At 39.0% G+C, this 19,192-nt stretch overlaps 1 protein-coding gene across 2 annotated transcripts in view; it reads left to right on the top strand.

Moving 5' to 3' along the window:
• The window catches only part of TSPAN9 (tetraspanin 9), a 157,525-nt gene that overhangs the window by 3,239 nt on the left and 135,094 nt on the right, over window positions 1-19,192 (top strand). The window contains exon 1 of one of the 2 annotated variants that reach the window (XM_061472228.1): window positions 16,131-16,292. The exons of the other annotated variant lie outside the window; for it this stretch is intronic. The gene's annotated coding sequence lies outside the window, so the exon portion shown is untranslated. Of the gene's footprint in view, window positions 1-16,130; window positions 16,293-19,192 lie in introns of those variants that run through there. 2 annotated transcript variants of the gene reach the window in all.

The raw sequence follows: 19,192 nt of genomic DNA, 5'->3' as shown, positions 1-19,192 counted from the left end.
CAGCAGTTCTTGAGCATGGCTGCCTCTGAAGGCAACTGGGGGGTGCTTCTCTCTGGTCTGAGCTGGTTCATGAGACCTGTTTTGCTGCATGCAACATATTGTCTGCATCTGTGATGAAATGGAAGGGCCACATTTCAATAGTGATATGTTCATATCATATCACTATGAATATGTGAATAGTTCGAATGCTAGCCTATTCACAACTGGACAGCTGTGAACTAAATTCAGTTTCTTAAAAGCAGCGGTTTTCAGTCTACTATCAGACCTTAAGCATTTTGTACTCTGTAGAGTCAATTCAAACCCACTTTGAACTCTGAATTTTGTTTTGGCTCCTGTATTTAAATTCTTGACCCAGCTGTTCATGTTTGCCCTTTACATCATGCTCATGCTGCTCGTCTCCAGAAAGGCTGTGTATGCTCAGGTGTAGTTACCTTAAGGAACCAAGAAAATTAACTTATTAGAGTGCCAAAACTTTCATTTTCAGTGGATTCTTCTTTCTTTTTATTCTTTTTGCAAAAAAATTATTGCCTTATAATCCCTGAACAATTTCCTTCATTGTAGGAGAGAAAAAAGGTCACATAGCTGTAGCTCCATGTGGACACGGTGCAGCTCCTGGAATACCCGCCTACTTTTCTTGTTAAAAGCACTGATCTCTGTTACTCAGCAGAAGCATTTGTAGAATATTGCAGAGGTTATAAATGGCAGTGAGGGGAAAATACTGAACTTTCCAGCCCTCTGTAGAGCCAATATCAAATTGCTTCCTATTCATTTTGTTTCCTGACACTTTGATTTAGTTGTTGCAGTTTTTCAGGCAGCAGCACAGAGGTCTTTTCCTGATACACCTTATACTTTTTGTATAGTGTATCATTATGTAGAAGTTATTGCCAAGGTTTTTTCTGCCAAGCCCATGGCCTGGGCTGACTGTTGAGTGCTTTTGAAAAAGAGTTGAGGGGATCTAGGTAACAAGAATAGCCATTATTCCTAGTTCTTTCCCTGCTATCAAGGTAATTAATCACTCTTCCCACTGCAGTACTGGGATGCTGCTAGCTTGTTCTCAGCCCAGTGCTGTTCTTGCCTAAACTTGACTAAGCTGTTTTATCTTTTCTATCCTGCCAGTTCTTTCACTACCTGTCTCTATATTGCCCTCAGACTGACATGGAGATTAATTGATCTAGGGTTGTAGAATTTTTCCTGTTTTAAAGGAATGTTTAAGAAGGAAAATGGAGGAATTAAGAAATAAATGGTCAGCTAGGTAGGATGTGATGTGCAACATCTGAGGATAGATAACACAAAGCAGTATGGCATAACACAAAGGTAAAGTATGGCATGAATGCACTATTGCTGTATAGAGCTCAGGATGTAAGAGATGGAAAGCCTACTGTATTTCCTTTAATTTTCCCTTAGTAGGGGGTTTCAGAGGCTTATGGAGAGATTCCCTAACGTAACTCGCCAGGAAACTTCTTTTTCTAAGTGGGCTGCATCAAGCAAATCCCAGAATCTTATCTGATTCAATTATTTGATTGAATTGGGTGTTGATAAAACCTATTTGGAGTTTGATAAAGCATTCAATAGCAAAGTCAGGCACTAAAATCAGAGGGAAACTGAAAGCCATACCAAATGACAAAAGCCTGTCACATGGACCAGGAGGAGGTTAAACAGCAAACATTTTGAACTGGCCTATTTGATGTTATGCAAGATTGATAAAATTTGAACCCAATGTCGCTAGCATTTGGATTGTGTTTGTACGTTATTTTTACCTTCTGTTCCAGGGATGAACATTAAATCAGGCTTGAATGTACTAATAGTATATTGTACATAGTAGTACTACTTGTGTTGCTAGTAGTAGTGGTAAAAATGACAGGAGATGCTGTGGGTATGGAGAGTGAACTTTGTGTGACTAATAACAGAAATAGAATTCAGTGCCTGTGATTCTGAACAGGACAGATGACATGGATTTGTGTGGAGTGGTTGCAAAAGCATGAACTTACCTTTACAGAAAAGTTTGTTTGAATTTGGGTGGAAAGTAAGCTCAAAGCATAATTGGACTTTGCAGGGGCTCTGTCTCTCATATGAGTGTTCACACACAGAGTGTTGGCACTGTACTTATTTGGGATTGTTCTCAACCCAAACAAGCTAAAGGGTGATGGACTTGTCATACAACACTTCTGAAAATAATAGGTATCTTAATTCCACTTACTGGGCAAAACTGATACAATGACATATATCTTTTTGTTGTATTAATTTTTGTAATCTTTTAAAATTGTTTCTGCAATTTAAAGTGAAACCAGAAAACTGGGTAGCTTCAGATGTCATTTTTTTAAAGTGGTTTTCATTTTAAAATATGTTGGGTTTTGTTTATAAACACGCTTTTAAAAGGACAGTGTTTAACAATTACTTCATATTGTCTCCAGGGATTTGTTTTTAGCCTAAATAGTGTTTATGTATCTAATTAATGTTTAATAGTAACATGATTCTCTGAAAGCATTTCCTATTTCTTTCTTGTGTGCCTTGTACATATTAAAAAGAATGAACAGGCGGAAGAAGTTAGTGAAGGGTGCATGTTGAGACGTGTATGTTTTGTTCACTGTTTTAATTATTTCAATGGTTGCTATGCATTTAAACTTAAAGCACTGTGAGCAGCGTTTCTTAAAATATGCATTATTAAACTGGTTTGGTTTGTTTTTTGTGGTTTGTGATTCTAAGTTCTGTTCACCTACTAGAAAGTAAAGATGTGCTAAGAGTTGTTTCTGTATGGGGAACCTCATACAGAAAAAATTGGCTCTTTGTCCAGCCACCCCTATGATATTTGGTGCTGTCTGGGTTGCTCCAGAGACATGCAAGATGGGAAGAGGACTACAGCAGTGAATTGAGTATTTATATTTTGCAGTTTTGAATAAGAAAATCAGTACACTAGCAAAACAGGTATCCTGCCTTGTATTTTGTTATTATGAACTTGTTAATTAAAAAAATACCAACAAAAAAAATCCCAAAGGTGGAAAGCCAGTGAGTTATGGCTGTGCAACAGTACTGTTGCTTACCGTTGACGTTTACTAATGTTTCTATATGCCTGGCTTTCAAAGGTAATGGCTGAAATAAAATCTCAGGGGCATCACTGACCTCTGTTAAGACTTTATACAAGTCACAAGTGTTTATCAATTGAGTGGCTTTTTTTGTGTGATTTTTTTTTTTTTTTTGGTGTGGTGTTTTTTTGTTTGTTTGTTTGTTTTTTTTTAATGGAGGATGGTATTGGTTGGTTTGGGGCTTGGTCTGGTTTTGCTTTAAATCTGCCCGCAGTGCATCTTTTATTTATTTGCATGATGCACTGTACAATGAAGACTTGAGCAGGCAAAGAGCTGGTGCCAAGGAATGTACTTTTTTAATGTTTCCTGCTTTTGTCTTTTCATGCGAGTGGTTCCTTTGATAGCAGCACAGAACAATACATAGACTAAACTCAGTGTTGTGGTGCGTTATGTTGTTTTTTTTGGACAATTGTTGCTTGTTCAGGAACAGTGGTTTACAGTTGGCTAGTACCAGTCATCTACAACTGGTGGGTGAGGGTGCAGTTGAGGGAATCCAGCCAAGCTCAGACAAATTCCTGTTTGTTAAAGCATCCAGGGCTATGCAGTGTGAAATATATTAAATTAGGATGATGAACGTTAGATGAATGAAAAGAAATAAAGTAGTATGGGCACAGACATTTTCTCTCTTAACTTAAGGTGTGTAAAAGAGAGAAAGACTAATTCTCAGTGTTTTCATTGAGACTAATTCTCAGTGTTTTCATTGAGAATAGTGGAAATGCTGGAACTGTTTAGTGATTTCATCCACTTTTTGTTCTCTGCACTCAATTTACAGAAAGCTACAAGTAGGTACATACTTGTATTCTTGTTTCACAATAACATCTGTTAATTCAGTTTGTACTGTTCTATTTTGCATTATCATAATTCCATGGATACCAAATCAGAACAAACATATGAAATATTTAAAATTGGAAACATGTAGTGTTGTTACACATGCTGTCCTGTCTTTTAATTTGAGAGTCTTCCAAGATTTTTAAAAGAAAACCTTTGCTTTCTGTCATGTACAAGGAGAAGTTCACTGAAACTCCAAGCTGGGATAAACAATGAAAGAAAGCTTTGTACTTCTTTTCATATGGCATATCATCATTATAGACTGTCGAAGTCATCATCAAGGTTGATAGTGAGGTTGTGAGTTTAGTGCATTTAAAACAGTTGGGGACACAGTTAGGTAATAAATACCTAAATATAATACTAAAGAAATCCTACTTGGAGAGGGATATGAAATGTTTGGTTTCAGCTCTTAAGTCTATTCTTTACCTGTTAAGTTCAATTAGGGATTTTCAAGTGGGAACAAGTTTCCTCTTCACTGACAGCTATGAGATTCTTTGTCCATTCCTGTGAGAACATAGCACTTGGTGTTTTAAGACTGCACATGGTCTAATATTTTCTTAAGTGAAGCACCAGCAGGTTTGGTCTGTCAGCTCTGATCTGACCACAGTGCCCAAAAGCTTCCTGTGAAGGGACCGGTGAACTTCTGGTGCCGTAAGAGCATGGCACATCAGTGCATCACCATGTACCAGGAAAGCTGTTGCATGCAACTGGATGCATGTTTATTATTCAGCAAAAATTGAGGCATTTTCCTCCTGTTTCAGTAACTTCTGTCTTGCAACGGGAATGCATTGTGGGAGTTTCAGGAAGAAGAGAGAAAAGAAACAGGCTGCATGCCCCTAGAGAATTAGTCTGCCCACAGCTGTGGGAATGTCAACAAAAATGGTGGGAAATAGCCTGTGGTTAGATGAGTTGTTTTATAAAAGTGGTTGGATGCCAGGTTAGATGATGTACTGACTCGCATTCCCAAAGGATGGTACATGTGTTGGTTGTGGTATATGAGCATGCCCTTGCAGCAGAATTATATTATGCTGAGAATGTGCATAAAGCAGCAGCACTGCCATGAAAGTATGTAGCTGAGCAAAGTGATTTTGAAACTTCTGTACTTGATGAACTCTGGTCTCCTCTACTTTACAGACTTTGACATTTCTATGAAATATTTATAAACATAATTCTCTGTTTTAAAACTCTGCTTTTGTCCTCCTAAATATGTAACTGTGCTTCAGAGATCCAGGGTGCTTACTGTGATGTAGTGCCTACTGCTGATAACTGGTGTTAAAAGCATTGAATTTTTTGACAGATTTAACAAAACTACTGAACAAAAGTAGCTGTGTAATGTGGGAGACTGTTTCTGTATGTGTAACTGAGAGTCATGGGAGCAACTCGAAGCCAAGTATTACATCAGACTCTGCATTCCAGGCAGCAATTTGATTTGGCCTTGCTGGGTTATCGCTGCTGTCAGAATTTGTGTCAGCGAGTCTAGTCTTGATTTACATGAAGGTTTAATCTAGATTAATGGCATTAAATGTTGATCCCATCACTGACTACTGTGGGGAGATACTTGACACTGTTGTACAACTGTTGGCTTTCATGCTAATGATGGTTCTCATGGAGCAGATACAGTAAGGATAATGGCGCTACAGAGGTGAGACACAGGCTAAGGGCAAACCATCCGTGTCATGGAAACTTTCCAGACTTGCTTCCAGTGTGGTTAAAAGCTTGTCTCTGTATGACCTTATGCATCTTGATACCTGTATCAGTATGTTTGCTCTGAAGGAAGCATACAGAAGGAGTGGGGACACTGATTTAAATTTTCTTGAAACAAATGCTGCCAACTAAACACATAAGCTGCAGGTGAGCAGCCCAAACATTCCTCAATGCTACAAATATATGCCAGCGCTCCTTGTGAATGCAGAACAGAAAACGCTGGAGTAGGCATATGCCAGATGTTAATGCATTTTCAAATACCATTTTAAAAGCATTTATAAATGCAGTTGCCTCAGAGTGGTGAGCACCCAAAATTAAATTTAATTTTGTGTAATTTTGATGCTTGTGATGTTACTGTCACAAAGGGCACTGAATCTGTGATACCCCTGACTCCCTTTTGGTTAGGATTATAAGGTGACATCATTTGCAGAATCATTCATGTTGGAAGGGACCTCCAGGGATCATCTAGCCCAGCTCCTAGTCAAAGCAGTATCAATGCTTTTTCCAGGTGACTGTTGAAAATCTACGTGAGTATTGATTCCATGATCTCTCAGACACATGTTCCACTACTTCAGAGCAGTGATGTTTTCAGTGTCCTGTGGCAACTTCAGTTTATTGTCTCTTATTCTCCTGTCACTTACCATGATAACTCGCGTGGCTCTGCATTCTCACTAACCTCTTAGGAATTGAAAGTCTGCTATTATGTTCCCACAAAGACTTCATAGGCTAAACAAGCCCAGTTTCTTCAGCCTTTCCTCACGGGTCCAGTGCTTTAGCTCCCTGAGCATGTTAGTGGTCTTTGCAGTGTGACTTGCTCAAGTTTACCAGTATCTTTCTTGTACAGAAGGCCCAAAACTGGATTTAGTGCAGTCTTCAGTAAAGGAGAATGATCACTTCCACTGCCTACTCTGTATGCCCATGAGGATACAGCCCAGTAAGCTTTCAGCCTTCACTGCTGTCAAAGCATAATTCTGACTCCTGTTTAGCCTAATGTTCACTAGGACCCACAGGTCCTTCTCAGCAGAAGTCCTTTCCTGATGCGCTGTTCCTCTGGCCTGCCTAGGACCTCTAGGTCCCTGCTCTGGACCGTATTGACTGTATTCCCTACTTTGCTGTCATTTGCAAGCTTGACGAGAGGGTAGTGTGTCACCTTCTCTAGGTCATTGATAACAATGTTAAACAGGACACACCTTGAGCTAGACCTCTGCGGTGCTTGCTGGCATTCAGCCAGTGTGACACTTCAACCACTGTCCTTTGAGCCTATCTTTCTGACCAGTTTTTACCTAATTGTCAGCCCATCCAGACTGTAATATATCCATATGTAATGTACCCATAACTTGGATAACAAGAGCACTTTGAGAGACTTCTAAAGACTTGTGTGAGGTAAATGACATCCAGTGTTGTCCCATTGTCCACAAATCCAGTTGTTTTATCATAAAAGGCAATCAAGTTGGTTGGGCACGATTTGTCACTGGTACATCTGTTGATTGTTCCCACTCACCAATAGCTTCTGCATATGCCCAGAAATGTGTTCCAGGAATACCTGCTTCATGCACCAGTACCTGCTGTGGGCTGACCGTCTTGAAATCAGCTCTTCAGAGAAGGACCTTGAGGACCTGTATGGGTTGAGATTCTTTAAGAGATGCCTCACTCGATTTTCCTCATCTGCTGATAGTCCTTATTCTCCTTGAACCCTCTCTAGATGCAGGGGCCCAAGACCTTCCTTGGAAAAGTTAAGGCAAAGAAGACATTAAGAACCTCAGTCTTACCTGTATCTGCTGGCACAATATCATCCATCCCCCAGCAGGTCTGTCTTTTCCTCATTTACATTTTTGCTAGTGATGTAGCTTTTCTTGTTGCCCTTGATGTCTCTTGCCAATTTCAAGTGAGATTTGGCTTTCCTAGCAGCACTTTCTACGTGCTAAGCAAGGTTTCTGTATTCCTTCTCTGTAACCTGCCCATGTTTCTATTTTTTGTGAACGTCCTGTTTGCATTAGAGCTCAGTCCTATATTCCTTGTTTAGCCAAGCCAACCTCCTATGTGTGTGTATACTTATTTTCCTGAGTAGTGGAACAGACTGTTCTTGTGCTTCAAGGAGATTCCCATCAAAGACCTGCTAGCCTCTCCTTCCCTGGTTTAAGAGCTAGAAGGTCATTCATTCCAAACCAGTCAACTGACTTTCCTGAGACTTTGTGTGTTGATTAGATGTAATACAGGTTTTAATGATGTGACAGGCCTGCTGGTAGATTGTCATAAAGGCAGTCACTGATCTTTGCAAAGACATTAATGCACATGTAATATCAGACCCTGTTCAGAAAATCCTCAGTTACTGTTAACTGAAGTAGTACTACTGTGGTATTATATGGAGGTATTATCCAAGTCCTGAAAGAGGAGTAGATGTACTATAATAGTATTACAACTGAGATAATCATTCTTATCTCCCAGCTGGATTAGATAGATCAGGAACAGCACTGTTCTAGTGTGATCACAGTGTTACTAGCTCTGCAGCAAACTTGGTCAGTACTAGCTCAGAGTAAAACCTCCGCTTTGCATACAACAAACACAGCCATGAGTAATGGATCTGTTGATTTCCATTGAACTGTGTGCATTGTATCCAGCTTTAGACTGGGCACTGATTCCTTCAGCCGTAACACTGACTGAATTTGATGTAGCAATCCAAAAGTGGTGGTGCTTTTTTCCCCCCCAGTCATTAAATCCTTGATCTGTATTTTCATATTTTAGCCCATTATATAGCTCATGTGTTAGAACATTTATCTTTCTTCTTTCAGCACTTCATATTCTGAGGTGCTTAGTCTTTCTGGCATATTAACTTTATTCCTTATTTTGTTAATGGTGCTCAGGATTTCATTTAATTTGCTGGTAAAAGACTTTATGACCTTCAGAGAAGGTTTCCGTCTTAGTTTTACTTGTTCTGCATGCTAGTTAAACTCAATTTAAAATTCATATGTGGGGCCTGAGGAGGAAAAATGAGAATTTTTCATCTTGAATGCTTGTTTTATGCAAAGTGAATCAAGTTCTTCCTTTAGTTTTAATGTTTGCTTATCTTAGACCTTGGGCTACAGAAGTAGATGATCGATTCTTTTAGAATTCTTATAATTTCCTTCTTCAGTGTCAAGCAGAACTTTTCCTTAGTCGCTGTTTTCAGTTTTCACAGAAATATAGGGCTGAAGCTGAGTAAAAAAAACTTCCATAATTTCTTGTAGCCAACTGCTGTGGGGCAGAATGGCACTTTGAAAAGAACACTTGAGAAAACTTTATTTTCAAGACAAAATTGGCACTGTTCTTTCTACTTTTGAATTTTTAGCTTTACAGCTACACACGCAAGTATTGGTCTTACTCTTGGCTAGCCCTTGCGTTAATTTTAACACTAGAGGGCGGTTGAAACACTTCAGTTACTTCAGAAAGCTAACCTTAGGAGCTCTCATTTTTCATTGCCAGAAGAAAAGAATTTTGTTAACTGCATATAAAACAATGTTTATTTTTAGCAATTAATTTGGTTTATTTCCTTTAGTCCTTTTAAAAACTAAAAATCTAGCTTTTAACTTTCTAGTTTTCTTTGTGCCTTTATAGCTCTATCATGCAGTTAGACTGGTAAGTCAAGGAGGAAGAATAGTTTAGCATTTTAGTAGCTTATGAAGACATACTGCTTATGCTTCTTGTGTGATCAGATGGATGTTTGAGCCACCTTGTTGCAGAAACCAGGAGAGAGATGCCAGAGATGTGAATGTATTAAAGCTTTATTTGTCTCAAGAAAGTAAAAGGTTATTTTATAGCACTTCCAATTAATTTTATCGTTTTTATTGGCACTAATTTGAAATGAAATTCCAAAACACTTGAGTTAATCTTTCCTTATTCTATGCTTTGAAGTAATTTTTTTTTCCCTAGAAGTGCTTCAGAATGGCAACTCATGTCCTTCCAGATGTTATTCTACCCTCTCAGCAATTAGAAAACATGATCCAATATGAAGACTTCTTTAGAAAGGAAAGGTTAAAGCAGTTAAAACTTACTATTTTCAGCGCTCGCTCGAAATTTGCCACAGGAGTTTTTCTTGGCTTAAACCTAAAACTGGAAACATTAAACTTTTAATTAAGAAAATGTGGTGAAATACATAATGAAACATGGTATTAATTGTAAATTGCTTTAAGTGTGTATTATCAGAGATGTGATGCTCATCTATTCTGGTTATAAAGTAAGAATCTGTTCTGCCTTGTGAGTTGGTTGCTTATGTATCTTTCTGGGTTTTATTTTTTCCTCTTCCTGTTTTGAATACATTATACTGCAAGTGTTGAACAATGTTTTTCAGTAGCTGAGTGATCAAATGTTTATTTGCACTTGAACTTTGAATGGTGTTTGGAACAGGAACAAAATATAATCAGTATGCCTTTAAGAAAGAAACTCTCTGTCTTTTATGATTAGTGTAAAAGATTAATCTGATTTTTCCTTGACTTGGTGTCACATAATCTTTTTCCCTCTCCATAAATTATGTGATCTGAAAAGTAACCCATGCCTCTCTTAGGGACCTATTGCACTATAGCAGTTTTGTAGTGACAGTAAGGGCATAATGTTTTCTCTTTCAAGTTACGCTTCTAGAATTGTGTACTTATAAGAAAGTCTTGTCTATTTTTATCAGAAGTTTTTCTTTAGCTTTCACAGGTGGAAAGAATTGAAATGTCTAAGCTGTAGGTACAAGCAAGAAGAGAAAAAATAATGTAGTTTATTATTTCAGAGCAAAAAGGGAAATAAATAAAGACTGGTTTCAGACAGTGGACTGTGTGGTTTGACTTGTGATGCTGACACTTATGCAAAAACGTGGATTGCAGTTTTCCCAGTTTTGAGCAGAGAAAGGCCTGAGCAGGAGTCTCTGACAATGGAATGACTTTATCTACTTTTCTTGTGATATCCTGTGCTGCAGTTTTTGTGCCTTTGCTTGGTTTCTCCCATCACTTCCTTTTTATACTGCAGACACACTTCCTTGGCAGTTTTGGACATAACATAAGCATTCTCACCAGCTTGTGCTGATTGATAAGACAGATTTTGAAAATGGTTGATGCTTGCTTAAGTTTTTCATATGGAGTTCGGTGCATCTTGGCTTTTGTGCAGTGCCAGAGTACTACTTTTGTAAGAGCTGGGTTTCCATAGAAGTGACTCTAAAAAGAATGCAGCAGTAGAGCACTTTTCTTTCTTATTGGTTCTGGATTACAGGAAGGAACCAATTTAAAATGAGCAGAACTATAGTATTTTTATTTTGTTCATAGCAGCTGGCCTTGTGAATTGAGAGACTATAGTAGGCTTTACTTGTAAACAATAGAAGAGAAGTTGCTGAGGGCCAAATTTTCTTCCTGTGAGGCCTAATTTTTGGGTTTTGATTATGCTCTGAACTGTTACCACACAACTGCATTGTTTCTTGATGTGCAGAAATTAAACCAGCTATAAATTATTTTGATGACTTACAGTGAAGTCTAAACTTCTGCTCCCTCTCTCTGAACTGCATTGCCTTCATAGGACAAAAAGGAGTGATAAACCTTTATTGGCTATTTTTATCATTATATTTAGCATATGAATCTGTGGCTGTATGTAGGGAATAGACCTGGTGGAAAGACACTACTTTTCTGCTGACATTTGAGAGCAGGCTGTACTTGAGCTTGCTGCTTAATAGGCCATCCTTCTTCAGATGTGGCTCTTGTCAAAGAAATAACTTTGTAGTAGGCACTTTCTATATTCTAATATTAGGGTTTCATATTTAAAGGCTCTAGTAGACAAATGATCTTTGCTTTGGTATTTTATCCTTGCTCCTTTCATATTTAAAATATGAGTGATTGGAAGACTAGCCTCTATTAGTAGTTTGCTTCATTTTTTTTGCCTGTTTATGCAATATCCTGGAAACATTTACTTTGTGCTTTTGGGAGAAAAGTTCTCTCAGAAATTTAGATTCTGATAGTCCGTTATAGCTTAGTCTAGTATGTAACAATTTAAAGGAAGCACTCTTTTTCCAAAAATATAAAGCTTTGATGTTTTTCACATAGAAGATTGTGCTGTTCGTTGCCATTTACCTCTCCTCCACTACTGGCTTTTATTCTGATCCTGTTTGAGCTTTGCTTACTAGCACACCACTGTACCATGTAGCATAAAGCAGACTAGATCAGGGCTTTCAGGAGTGAAACAAATCAAGCTTGTGAAAAAATCCTGTGGTAGGATTCTTCTACCTTGATTCTTTTCTCTGTGCATTGTGAGAAGATGTTGGCTATCTTACTGTACTCCGTTGCAGTCTGTCTGGGTGGGATGGGGAGACAGCAGAACAACCAATAACCATTTTTCCTCTTTCATTCAGTATGGCATGGCTGTGTATGAGCAGGTCATAGGAGTGAAATACTTGATCTTTCCTGCATTACCCTACTATCTCTAAGAAGATCAGGAGTTCAAAAACACTCTCCCAGTGGAAGATTTTTGCAGCAGCAACTAGGTACTGCTTGCCCCTGTGCTGCTTTTAGTATAAAATGGACTGCTGTCTGTAACAGCACCACTGCATTGGTTTGGCTGGTGATCCAAGCAGCTTAAATTCTCCTTGTAAGTTAGGGAAGTTGTTGAGGAGCTAACGTAACTGCCTCTTCTTCCCTAAGGGTGTCAAGCTCCCAAGAACAAACATGGAAGCATTAGCAATGACAATCTGTCTTGCTCTAGTTTTTCTTAGTTTTCTAGTGAAGAAGCATCTGGTACAGCCTTCAGTGGTCTTTTTACAGGCAATAAATCCTGATACATTCCAAGTGACATAATATTACATTTAATTTTTATGGAGGATTTTTTTGGGAAAAGGGAGCAGTGTACAACAGGTTTATTTGTTGCATGATAAGGTCATTCTGTAAGAATGAGGCAAAACTACAAGCATTTTATTTTTGATCAGCTTTGACTTGTGATTAGTTACAGCTTCCCACAATCCAGTCATAGTGATTTTTACTCAGGGTTATATACAGTGATTGTAAAATATGAAAAACAGCAATGAACCAACAAACAAAGCCCACCAAAACAAAACAAAACAAAAGCATTTGCAAGAAGAATTCTTTTTGACACGAGTTGTACAGTTCATGAACTCCTCGCACATGTACTCTTCACACATAAATACTGTTATGGTTGCTGGGTGTATTTCCCATATGTAACAATGTTGGAAATCATTAGTGGTAATGCTGGTGTCTAAACCATTCAGGTATTACCTGCTACTTGATGATGCTGTGGATCAGCACATCTGTGCTATGTAACTCTGTTCCTAAAGTAATCCTGTAGGATTTGTTTTGTGGTATAGGTCCTTTATTGTTAAATGAAATGCAGATAAAAGGACTGTTTATAAGTCAGTCACCCCTAATCTCCAGTCTATTCTTTTCCTTGAGCTTGGGAAAGGTTGGAAGGAGTGAGAAAGAGTGTCCTTGTGTGTCCAGATGAGTTTAAACTGTGCTGCTCTCAGTGGACATGAAAAAAATAAACAAAAAACCTGTATTTGAGACCCCCCTTTGGTATTTTCTTTCAGTTTATCTCCAAAGCCAAGTTGTTACATGAGCAGTTGCCAGCAGGTCTCAGTTTCTTTGATAATTCTCAAGCAATTTGGCTGTAGTGATTAAAATCAGAACCTTGACTTTTTAAACTTACAAAAACAACATGAGCCTGATGTGCTCAAGTGGCACAATGCCACCTCATAAATGAGCCTCAGCATTCCTTGTCACATGCAGGGCCTGTATGGCACCGCACCATTTCAGAGCAGTCTAATTTTGAGGTGACAAATTCATGCATCATTGTGGAAAGATGTGATTGAGGCCAGCAATGACGAGCAATGCAGTACAATGAGATGCAAGTGAAAAATAGTTCTGTTCAGTATAGCCTCTAGTTGCCAGCTGTTCCTGGCAAATTCTTACTTTGGTTTTGCTTAAGTATCCAATGTATTGTTCTAATAGCATTGTTACAGGACTGTTTGATCCAAAAATTATTCTGGAGCTAACAGCATATAAGGAGTTCTAGCTAACTGTGTGGTAAGGAGCTAAAACGGGGATAGTACAACTTTATGCTGTATTGATTGTATATTGCCAGGGACTTTAGGTTTTAGAAGCTTTGGAAGAAACTTAACAGGCAAAAGTTAAAAACCAAACAGTAGAATACTGAAGTTGGAAAGGACCAACAGTGATCATCTAGCATATCATTAAGGGCATCGTGCAAATGCCTCTTAAAAACTGACAGGCATAGGACATTGGCCACCTCTCTAGGAAGCTTGATCCAGTGTCTGAACACCGTCTGAGTAAAGAAAAGCTTATTAATCTCCAGTCTAAACCCTCCAGATGCTAGAATCTGGCATTTGTTCTTGTTAAATTTCATGCCACTGATGATTGCCCAATGCTCCAATCTATCCATATCCCTCTGCAAGGCCTCTTGTCCCTCAAGAGAGTCAATAGCACCTCCCCATTTGGTTTCAACAGCAAACTTGCTGATGGTGCCTTCAGCTCCTGCATCTGGATCGTTGATAAATATACTGAACCCAACTGCCCCTAGAAGTAAGCCCTGAGGAACACTGCTGGTGACTAGTTGCCAGGCAGAGGTAGCCCCATTCACTACAATCCTTTGAGCTCTGCCCTTCAGCCAGTTCTTCACTCGATGCACTGATCATCTCACCAATGAGCTTGTCCAGAAGGATGGTGTGAGGGAATAGTATCAAAAGCCTTACTAAAATCCAGAAAAACTTAACACAGACGACGAGATTAACACCCTACCAAGCTCATGCAGAAACTATTGAAACTGAACTGTGCTCAAGTCTAGGCAAAGTCTGTCACAAGCTGTACATAGTTTGGGTTTTTTTTCTGTGTCCCCACACAGATTGTAGGTTCTTTGAAGTCTCTCAGCAAAGTGGCTGTTTGGAGAGGATTAAAAAAAAAAAAAAGAAAAAGGGGGGGGGGGGGTAGAGGGGGGAGAGAACAAAAAATAAAATGTCAGTTACCTTTTGCAAGTAAACTAGATGCTGCTTCGTGTGAGGTTCCTTTCCTTCCCCTCCAGCCTCCCATTTTTCCTCCCTTTCTGTAGAACATGTAAGGTTGAGCATTTCAGCAAATCTGTGTAATCCCTTACTAGTCTATATGTCTGAGGCTATCAAAAGAAATCAGAACTGCTTCATTTCCACAAATTAAAACTTTTTAATTTCTTCATTTATTTAATGAAAGATTTAGGCTGAATGAACAATTGATTTGGGAATCAGTAAATACTTATGAGTTCAAACTATTTTCACAGTCATTAATAACTCAGTTGTAGCTAGGAAAACTCACAGCATTTGTAAAATTTGAAGTCCAGTGTTGGTTTTTTCTTCAGTTGTTTGAATTGTTTAGTCCCATTAATTTGACCCTGCAGCACTGCATGATTGGTGTCTTTCTGCAAACATCCGTAAGTCAGAAGTATTCGAGTTGCCTTAAGCAACATTCTCATGGGCAGTTTGCCAGGAACTCAAAGGCTTCACCTAAATTGCATATTTCTGGGTATAATCTCACTCTCAGCTGTTCTTATCTTTCGTTTGGTTTTTGCTTAGTCCTCCATCTGGCTTTTTACTGGGACCAGATGAGTAGCAGTAAGTGGTGGTATCTGTAATTTGTATAGGTTGCAGCCTCATAGTGTATTTGGAGGGATGTACAGATCAGAGATGCTGAAGTTAATAGAAAAAAATTCCATCAAGTTCCAGCATTTTAAAAATAGCCTCTACAGAGGAGAAGTGGCTGTCAGAGCATAATAAACCATCCGTGGCTTCAGCTATGATTCTTCAAGAGCCTGATCTCAGCTCATTATGAAATCCAGTGCAGCTGCTAGCCATGGTAGTTCTAATGATCTGGGACCTACAGCCTCATCATTTTGTCCCCTGACCATAGTATGAGGCTGTATGTATTTGAGATACAGGTTGGAAGGCTTGGTCAGGAAATAGGTTTTGTCTGGACAATAGTTTAGACAAACTTTATATTACTTTTCAATGTATCTTCTAGACAATAGATTTTCTTATGTAAAACATGGCTTTGCTTTGAGGATGGAAAGGTTTTTTAATAGGCTGTGCTAGTTACTTTTTTAAAGTATAAGTCAACACTCCCTGATATGACGAACAGCTTAGAGATTCTTTTTGTTTCTCTGGTGAAATAATGGGGATTATTTTCTGGTTTTGAGCTCACAGAAAGTGCTTTGAAATAATGATTTCTGGAATCTGAAATGCTTGAAAAAACATATCTGAACCTATGCCACTGCAGGACTGCATGAGCTGAGCCTGTAGGAGAAATTGTGAGATTTCAGTGCAGTCTTGAAGACTGACAATATAGAAATCCCTCAAATCCCAAATAGTTAATCTCTACTGATGGACAGATTTATTGAAAACTTCCCTCTTAACCAATAGTCATATTCTTGGCAGCATGATGATACTGGCTTTTGATGAGGAAGAAATTAGTTATCTAATTTCTAAGTGGGATTTTTAAAAAATTTTTGGGTGCCTGGTTGTCAAGAGTAAAGAGTGTGTAGAGGCATAGCTGATTCAGTATAGACACTTTTTCTCTGCTTTCCAGTGATCTGTACATGATTCACCTGGAGTGGATGTGAACTGAACCCAAAGCGTTGTCCCTCTTCTTTCCTCTTCCCTACCTGCTGGGCATCTCTTCCTTTAACTGTGTAAGTATGCAGAACTGTGGCAGCCTGATTTGTGCTGATTTAAACACTCTATTGCTCTACTGGTAGGAGAAAGTCCAGAAGTATTGTGCTTCAGATGGGATAGCTACCTCATTTAGCAATCTCCTATCCAGCTAGGCAAACCCTAAGAGCTTGAAAACAATTCTAGACAGTAGGCAAACTTCATGGGTAAAGGACAATAGATTTGTGGAGATCAACTTTCTGTTTATTGTGGATGGAAAACTGGGGACAGCAAATTAGGAAAAATTCTATTACCTGTGTTTCTTTACTGGAGATTTAAGATGGGTGAGTTCCCTACTTTAAAGCCCTGCTGTTAGTGTCTGCTGCTAATGTGCTCTTCAGGAACAGCAGTAACATAGACATCTGCATAAGAAATGTTGAACCTGTAGCTATTATGTTTTGTGAGCTTCGCAAATGGTAAGAAGATGCCCATATTTACTACTTAGTATATTTTATCAGTCTTGACATTTCCTGGGGTGAGCTCATTAATTTACTCTGGTCTTCTTATTTCCTATATAGTGACCTATCAGGACACTCTGTCATTGTGTCATCGTGCAGTATGCAAGAATGGGGTTTGTTGTCTATAGTTAGTACTGCAATAGCTTGTCTGAGTAAGACAGTAAGGCTGTGACAGCTTGCAGGTTTGTCCACTTTAGGTGTAACAAGAGAGTGAGGGAAATGCTAAGCAGATAAAAGCACCTCTGAGTAGCAGAATACAAGTTCAGCTGCATTAGTGAGCAAATATAAGCACCAGGACCAGTTTGTGTGCAAGAAGTAGGGGCAAGAAATTCAGGAATAGCAGCCATTCAGTACCACAAAAAGCAAAGTGGAATGCTAAGAGTTGAGCGAAATAATAAAAAACATAATGCTGTAAATGCAGTATGGATATTCATTATAGGAATGAATATAGCCTTATTGGAGCTTGATATTGCAGCTCATTTATTATACTGTAAGTCTCTTTCTTTGTAGAGGTGTATCAGTAAGCTTCCTGTTGGAGCTGCAGTTTAAATCAGTTCTTTAAGTCGAAAGTTGCACAGTAGCAAGTTGAATTTTGCTGATGTGATGGCACAGTGTAAATTCGCAATCTGTGTGAATTTAAGGGCTGTATTGAAGCGAACAGCGCGTTTATACTGCAAGAAAAGACCCTAGGCCTCCGTTGGCCTATTGGTGGCAGTACTTGCTAAAGTAGTGCTTTATGGTCAGTGTTGCGCTCTGCCCATTCAGTCACGTAGTGCTCATTAATGCGCTAGCCTTGCTTTCAGCTTCTGTCATTTTCTCGTTTAAACATTGTTAAAGGGTATTGTGGGCAAAGGCTGTGGCTTGAAGACTGTTTGGCATGTGGGAGGCTGGATCTGCTCTGCAGAATACAGTTCTGAGTGAAGATCCTTGAGATAATAATAGATTGTAGCTGTTCAGACTATGTGATGTGATGTGGCTTGGTGCAGTCATAGTTGCTTTGATGTGTGTCAGTTACAGTCCACATCTCAAGTCCAATGTGTCAGCTGCAGTCCAGCATCTCAATTCTGTGTTAAAATGAACAGAGCTTTGGGAGATACCCTTGCACAGTAAGAATTGTTGACACCAAGGGGTCCAAGGTGTGCTTCATAAATGAATTTTCTGTTGAACTAAAACCAGAACTGAACTCAGGCTCAGTGGAGATGAAATAACTTAAGGATAGCTGCAGAAATGAAAAAAGTCTGTAGTGAAAATAATGTCCCTCAATAAACTGGGGAGATTGCTGAGCTCTTGACTTAAACTGCGGTGTTTCTCTTCCTTATGTAAGTCCTACCCTCTGGCCAAAGGGTTCATTTCCATAATTGCTATGTGGCTGGTTCTCCAGCATACAGTGGACACATACATTGCTGTTTTCATTGGCTCAAAACTTCTAACTGTTTGTCAGCAATAAAGATGCTGCATCAGCTTCTTGCTTACTACAGCTGGAATAGGGCACTGCCAAAACATTCTTGAAAAGAAAACAAAAAAAGCCAATGTCAATGTTGTGGTCAAAGAGCTGAGGTAGAAAGCTCTTAAACATTTAATGTGGTGTCCATCCCCCCTCCATTTTCTCTTCATTTTTCCTTACTCTTCTCTATAGCCTGAGCTTCAGTTCACAATTAGCAGAAGGACAGAAGCTTTGCTGATGTGTAGAACTGAGGATCCCAAAGTGTGTTATAAGGAAAAGTGTTTATTGCCATTCCCCTTCTGGATGTGGGATCCCAAAACATTGGTAGCTCTAAGTGATCTAATATAGCTACCTGTGAAGTCCCTGCTGGACCTTAGAAGCCAAAAATCTCCTACAGCTAGCATGCTGCAGTTTCTTACTTGAACTGTTAAACCACATGCCTTCATTTGAAAGTATAAATTTTAATGACAAGTTTATTCACTATTCACCCAGCTACTGCTTTTATTCCTGTTTTTTTATAATCTTGCTTTTAATGATAAAATACATGCAAGACCTAGGGTATTAGATCTTTTACCAAGAATTTCACTCATACCTAAGTGCTAAGCAGCACCTCCTTGATTTGAAAGGTGAGGCAGCAAGGAATTATTGTTTAGGGCTATTTCTTTTTAGTGAACATTTATTTGTCTGCTGTAGAGTGTCGTCACATATTCTGTAACTCAGAGTCACTATAATCAGAGGGATGCAGGGCAGGTCAGGGTGTGTTCTTATCTGTTGGCTACATCTCTGTAAGACTACAGCTCCTTCTCTGTTTGCAGTAGGAGCTCAGTTGGATTGAGATGAAGTGTTGCAGTTCCTGAACTTAATCCAGAAATGACAAAAGGCAGTATACCAGTCTGATATGTTTTATGCATAGTGGTCCTCACCACCAAGGGCCTGGCTGATTGCCAGTGAGGACCTGAGTACGGTAGAGTTTCAGAAT

Source organism: Pezoporus flaviventris, unplaced genomic scaffold, assembly GCF_033815535.1.
Source record: "Pezoporus flaviventris isolate CSIRO_AGI_PZ_B2104156 unplaced genomic scaffold, CSIRO_AGI_Pfla_v1 ptg000070l, whole genome shotgun sequence".
NCBI lineage: Eukaryota > Metazoa > Chordata > Aves > Psittaciformes > Psittacidae > Pezoporus > Pezoporus flaviventris.
Note: the sequence above shows the minus strand (reverse complement) of the source record. Positions and strands in the feature narration are given on the sequence as shown.